Source organism: Cygnus atratus, chromosome 5, assembly GCF_013377495.2.
Source record: "Cygnus atratus isolate AKBS03 ecotype Queensland, Australia chromosome 5, CAtr_DNAZoo_HiC_assembly, whole genome shotgun sequence".
NCBI lineage: Eukaryota > Metazoa > Chordata > Aves > Anseriformes > Anatidae > Cygnus > Cygnus atratus.
The window spans coordinates 24,261,501-24,267,500 of record NC_066366.1 but is presented as its reverse complement, the minus strand read 5'-3'; the positions used below and the strand labels follow the sequence as shown (position 1 = coordinate 24,267,500).

Here is a 6,000-nt window from a genome sequence, read left to right as displayed (position 1 = left end):
AAATATGAAGAGAGGGAAAAGGATAGCTGTCACATTCTGTATGATGAAGGGTTTAGTGTGCTTGCTTAGGAAATGCAAAAATTAAGTCAGGGTCCCCTGTAGCCTGCACATTTGTTCTAGAGCTCACGTTTCTCAAATTTTTGTCTGCAGGGTATACTGGAAGGGTACTTCTCACTTTCCTGTTTCATAATCACATTCTAAAAGAAGGGAACCAAGAAAAACATTTGTCAAACTTCAGTGTGGTTAGAGAGTTTACATCTAGAGAGCATAGACATCTCTACTCTGTGGACTGTTTTCGATTTATATACAGCCTCCCTGTAAAGTGGGACATGTTTCCTATGTTCTTGGGTAACAAGGCCAACATTTCAATTCTTTTGTATCATGAAAAAGTGTTGGAGATTCTTCATTCAAGTATCAACTTCATCTTTCTCTTCAACTGTAATGAAAAGGAGCAAGTCTTGGGTTTGGTGGTTTTTCGTTTTGTTTTTCCTTCAAGGCATGATATAGAGACTAAAATTTCTTCAGTCTTGGACTGTGGCATTTCATCCAAGGTAGGCATTACCCTTCCAGAATTTGACTCAGAGCTTAAGACAATACAATGTATTACATTGCTTCCAGTTAGCCGGTTTAGAAAACTGTGTTCACCCTGCTAGCTATTGTAAATACCAGGGAAGTTTTGAAATTAGGAATGCGAATGTAGTACTAAAAGAGAGAAGTCTAAAAACTGCTCTATGAGAAATCTTTTAGTTGCTTAATAGAAAACAATCTTATCTCTTTCTTTTTTTTTTTTTTTTGACATAAATCTCAGGCAGCATTTTTCCTTACCTAAAAGAAAGAGAACTTAACGTTTTTGTGGTTTGGACTTTCACCTTTTTTTTTGACGACTCTAAAGACCTACTGTATATACTCAGCATGAGTAAACTTATGCTTACTGATAAACTACTTTTCAATGTTTTAAGCCTGTGATTGTGGCTTAATCATTAGCACATATGAATACTTTCCTGATAATGACACACATGAAAGCTGGTGGCCTGCTATTTAGCAGTCTCACAGAAACGTTGTGTAATTATTCTAGCAATCCTATAAGGAATTGTGTGAATTTACCTCTGTATATGGAAGGAATCCCAATGAGTTCTGCTCTACTTAAATTTTATGTACAAGAGTTTAATTTACAGGTGAAAAGCTCGCAACGTTGATGTTAATGGAATTTAGTAATGAAGATGACTCATAAGTTGCTTGATTACTGTGAGCAGCCCATACCAGGGAACAACTTGTTCCTTTGATTTGACATGAATATCATACTTCCCAAGCAACTGAATATGTACAATGCATGACTGAATGTGTGCTGACAGTAATATTGTTACTGATTTTTGCCTAACTTTCCAGGCAAAATCCCTTGGTGTCTGGAAGGTTTTCCTTAGTTGAAAACATATGTTTTCATACTTAGACTTTTTTGTGAACAACCTTGTTGTTTCTCATCTAGTCCCAATCAAGTCTAAAGGGACGCTTCACCTTCTTGGACATTGCTTAGTGTTGCAGGTATCTCTATAAGGGACACATAGAGTAAGTAGTATTTTAAGTCATACCAAGCCAATTCCAAGCCATGAAAATCTTCAGCATCGTGTTTTGAGGTCCAGTGAAGTCTCTTCAGCAACCTATGTCACCAAAGTCAGCATATCACTGACATGCTTATTTGGTTCCTTCTGTCCAAAGGAAAATCATTTTCATAGCATCAGCAGAGTAGCAGAAACTATGGTTCTTAGTAAATCTTGAACAGTGTCATAAACTTTGGGCCAGAAAATGGCTGGCAGTTTTCTTTCGTGATATCACAAGAACAGGACATCATAATTTAAACCTATAAACCTCACTGCCATCTGCTTGCTGATCCCATTGTTACAGGGAAACCTTTCCGCTGCATTGTATTTATCATACTTCTATAAGAAGCTTTATTTCGTAGTTTCTTTAAGGAGGGCTGATGCCAAGATCTGTTTGAAACTTGGCTTTAAGATAAAAAGGAAAAAAAAATGGAAGTGATTGTCTGAGAAATAAACTAATTGCAATCTTACTCTGTGACATTATCAACCTAAATAAGCTGACCACTTGTGTCCTTGCCAGAGAACTGTGTTTTTGATCTCTGGAAAAATAATTGTTGTTAGACGGAGAATGAGAGGAATTTTTTTTCAGCATGTTCTTCCAATAAACTTTTTTAAGCCATGCCCAATGCTATTGTTTCATATGACAAATGGCAGGAGATCACCAATATAATAAACAAAAATCACACCTTCAACTGTTACGCTGTTTGTCTCAGAAAAAAGATTTGGCTTTGTAATAATTGGCAATAAATACCACAATCAAAAATTGTCACTTGGAGAAGTATTTTAGAATCCTTAAGATTCAACATCCAAGTAGTGATTAAGCCTGAAACAACAAAAGGCACAGCTGTAGTAATCATAAACCATAAGGGCTGTACAAATGAAGCTGACACTAATGTGAAAAGCTCATAGAGAGTTCCAAGAGAGATCATCACTTCACTTCCTTTGGAGACTCAAGAAAAGTATTCAGCCTTCATCTCCTACCCTTTGTATTTTTTACTGGCTCCCTCAGATCCACAAACAAGGGAACTCGGCAGACCAACTTTATCCACTACTACTCCATCCTTGAAACCCTCACTAAAACTTCAGTCCCCTTGTTAACACAAACAAGTTTTCCACAGAGAAAAGGGGACTTTCTCCACAGATTCCATAACAGAAACTGCCTCTGGACCAGCAGCCTCATAGCCTTCTGCAGTACCTCTATTCTGTATGCCACCTTATGGTGGTACCCCCTTGAAGCTTCACAAGAAAATGACCAAAATTTGAAAAACTGACATAAACGTCTTTATTCCCCCATGACAAACTTTCACTAATCCCACTTGTACAGGACTGGATAAAGTCCAACGAACATGAAAATAACCCTGCAGTTAGACAATGGCTTCACAGACTGCCTTGAAAATAATTATACTATTAATGGCATGGTATATATAATATTCACAGGTGAAAAGTTTGTTATCTGGACTCAAAACTTCTCGACTCCTATATTGATTTCCACCACAAATTCAATAAGTATCAACTTTCTGCCAAGATGTCTCTAGAACATTCCTGCCACATTACTTTCCTAGATACTATCTTCACCATCAAAACTGTAATGTAAAAATTCCAGAATATAGAAGAATGGAGTCCACCCATTTCCATAAAATAGAAATCTATACCAAAGATATTAAAAGATGTAAAATGCAATTAGCAAATGTTTATTTAAGCAGAATAACTGAGAAGAGCACTTGCTATGCTCATCTTAGTCATCTAAAGAGGACTTTTAATCAGCAAAAGCAGTCATTTGAAAAAAAACATCTGAAAACAATGTCAGGAATTATTCAGTTGAAAGAAAATTCCATTACTGATCCCAAATCCTTGTTTGTCCTGTAACGTCTATCCATGGATCTTTTAGAACATCATTGCTCACTTACAGCCTGTAACAGAAACCTACTCTGAAAAAAGTCTTCCTAGAAAAATCTCAGAACGACCCATCCTGGTGTTCAAACAGCCCTCTAGCCTTGCTGAGTTTATCGTTGGAAGCAAGCACTGTGCGATACAAGATACACTCAATGGATCTGGAGTGTGCCTCAGCATGAAGTGGAAACTGCCAACATCTCTGAAGTAAACAATCCCTAAAACAGACCTATTTAACATATCTTTGGATTCTATATCAGCACTTCTAGGTTCGTAATGCATTTCAAGTACTGGCATGGTAACTTTGCAAGTGAAACTCAGCAACAAGCATGCCCCAGATCGAATGGTACAGAAAGTCTGTCAAGGACAAAAATTATCCACGTGCCTTAAAGTAAGTATTTCTAACAAAACAATCTCTCTTATAATCTCTCAGGGAATCCTTAAGGGAAACTCACAAAAATATCTTCAGAAGATGAGAGCAAGAACTAGAATTTGTAATTCCAGTATATTTTTTTACAGTGTAATTCTGCTAAAAACATGCAGTGATCTTATTGTATACTGTAATATTCCTTAAACTCTATATACTATAGAAGCTATAACCTACTTGCCCATCTCTATCCTAAGCAGTATTTTTTCTTCCTACCCATTTACTTCCTTTTCTAACATCTCGTATTCTCCATAGTTTCCATTTTTCTTGTAAAATAGCACAATTGATACATGTGTAGTTCTTCTCACCTTGTACTTAGCTTCAAAAGCTATTGCATTTGTTTCAGTCCAATCACCCAAATTATTTCCTAAGAGTAAGCCCATTATTCATAGGTTTTGCTGCTTTTTCATGTTCTGCTTCAGTATATTTTAAGAGAGGGATCCTATAATCCGGGTTCAGACATCTTTTGCAGAATGATGTTTTCACTATTTATTTGGGTCCAGTATTCACTATAGGCAAATTTATTTGGGTCCACTGCATTATTTTGCTATTTTGGCACCTCAGATCTTTCCATCCCCCATTCCACTTTGTTTTCATTTGTGAATTTGACGCATAAGAGCCTGAGGGTTGAGCTCAGTAACAGAAACATTGTCTCTTTCTCTAGAGGTTGTTATGTGATTATTGTGACAGGTTTGAAGTGCTCATGTTCTTTCTCTTTGAATTTTCACTAGGTTAACTGTTTATGAGCCATACCGTGCCCCAGATAATTCAGCCCTAGACGTTCTCTACAATATCCAGAAATATCTTCTTTTTTAGTGTAGTTAGTATTTCTCCTGACTTTAGGTTTGCCCAATTACCACTTGTGAGGATACCTCTTGTTACCGTGTACCCATTGGGACACTCACATGGACCAAACCTCCTTCCCTCTTAGCTTGTTTCCTACAGGTATGGGAAAGTATCCCAAAAGTACCAGATGTTACAAGACATCAAGTTAGTAATTTCTCCACCTTTACTTCTCTGCAGAAGTGTTCTACTGTGACATCAACACCTCTTCATAAAGATAGCCATATTTTTTCCATAGTACTGAAAGTCAGTTCAAGCTGAACCAATTATGATAAATTAGTGCCCTCCATATCATTGTATTCAAAATAGTATTGAAGCTCAAAAAAATGTGTGAAACATTTCTTTTTTTTTCTGATCAGCTTTTGATGTTCCAGATCTGGCATCTATTTTAAGTGTGAAACCTCTTTGCTTTCAGCTGTTTTTTACTGCTGATACTGTAGTCAGTTGATTTGGAGAATTCAATCTGAAGCACTGTGCTCCTGCTCAGACTTCTCCCGCTTTGAACTCCTTCAATGCAAGTATGGGATCTGTCACCCCCAGGCAGTGCCGCAAAGATAGTGGTCATCTTTAGAGCTAGTGTGATTTGCATCCAAGGCTCTTGGTAAGATCTTCAACCTTTTAAGGAGATAGCTTATTAGTTTTCCCACTCTTTCTTTTTGTATTTGAAGGACCACAAATCATTTTTATTATTCAATTTCTTTTGATTAAGCTTTCTTTTACTTCTCTAAAAAAATGAAAAAAAATTGTTCTTTCAAGACAGCATTATTGTCTGCTCTCTATTGCCAGAGAGGCACAGAATTCCTTTCAACTATAGGGGTTTGAACACATTTTATCCCTCAGTTCAACTGTACTGTTTCTCACCACAAAATAAATAAATAAATAGATAGATAAATAAATAAATCCACCACCAGGATTTGATTTGCTATGTTTGCACCAGGGAGCGATTTTTGACATCTCTTTTTTTTTTTTTCTTGTCTTCTGTTGAACCTCCAAATTATAGTTGTATTTATATCCTGAGTTTGTGCTGACTTCTACTGATTATGGCATGTTAATATATGAAAAATTATCTTACAGGTGTCATTTTTACATGCATTGTTTCCTGAACCACTTCTCTCTTTCAGTGAGCACACTGCAAGAGGCTTTTGTAACTTGAGGAAGGGGTCAAAAATAATAGTTTTGGCTCCAAAGTTCTGGTAAAGTTCATGTTGTAATTAGATATCTTTTCAGGGAAAATTACAATTCACT

General features: G+C 36.5%; 1 protein-coding gene across 1 annotated transcript in view; it reads left to right on the top strand.

Annotated features, from left to right (window-relative positions):
* The window catches only part of DPH6 (diphthamine biosynthesis 6), a 200,204-nt gene that overhangs the window by 100,087 nt on the left and 94,117 nt on the right, over positions 1-6,000 (top strand). The gene's annotated exons all lie outside the window — the stretch shown is intronic.